The sequence below is a fragment of the Cynoglossus semilaevis genome, chromosome Z (genome assembly GCF_000523025.1).
Source record: "Cynoglossus semilaevis isolate Cse_v1.0 chromosome Z, Cse_v1.0, whole genome shotgun sequence".
Taxonomy (NCBI): Eukaryota; Metazoa; Chordata; class Actinopteri; order Pleuronectiformes; family Cynoglossidae; genus Cynoglossus; species Cynoglossus semilaevis.
The window spans coordinates 16,893,476-16,894,168 of NC_024328.1; positions in this window are offsets into that span (position 1 = coordinate 16,893,476).

Sequence of the window (693 nt, forward strand, 5' to 3'; positions counted from 1 at the left end):
TATATATGTTGCATACTTCTATAAAATATGAACACATGAATACATTTCATCCACAATTCTCCCTTTTGAACTCTCTTCAGAGTTCAACATTCCCATAGAAGTTATGCTTCTAGATTTTTGAGCTGATACTGTTCGAGCCCCTCGGGTTCCGTGGCTAACAATGGATACATGTGGGGTACATCTTCGGGGTTTGGGGCTACAGCTGTATTAATTAATCTGGTGAGTAAGGCACGAATGCAAGGTATCTATTGAGTATGATTACAATGTTGAGTAGAGAGATTGCAGTTAAACCAGAAAATTACATAAACGATGATTATTAGTGAAAATATGAATAAGGCCTCATATTTAAGCGGTAGCATGAATATGGTTTTGCATTCTTATACTCTTTAAAAGCACATTGTCCCTGTGATAGCTAGTTTACAGAAGGCCCATGCAAAAATGGCAAGAAAAATAAACCAGCCTGCAATACACAATGTTAATTTGATAAGACTCATCTGCGAGATGTCTTCTTTCTTGAGGTGGTAACTTGGCACGCTACATGTAGGAGAGGAGCGCTATTTCACCTCCTCCCGGATGGAGTTCTTCTCTTCGGACTCCAGGGGTGGACTACCCTAGAGTCTAGGATCACTACCAGGGGATTATTCTGCCCATTTGTCGGAAGGATCTGTCTCCGAGTCAGCCGACTAGGTGTTC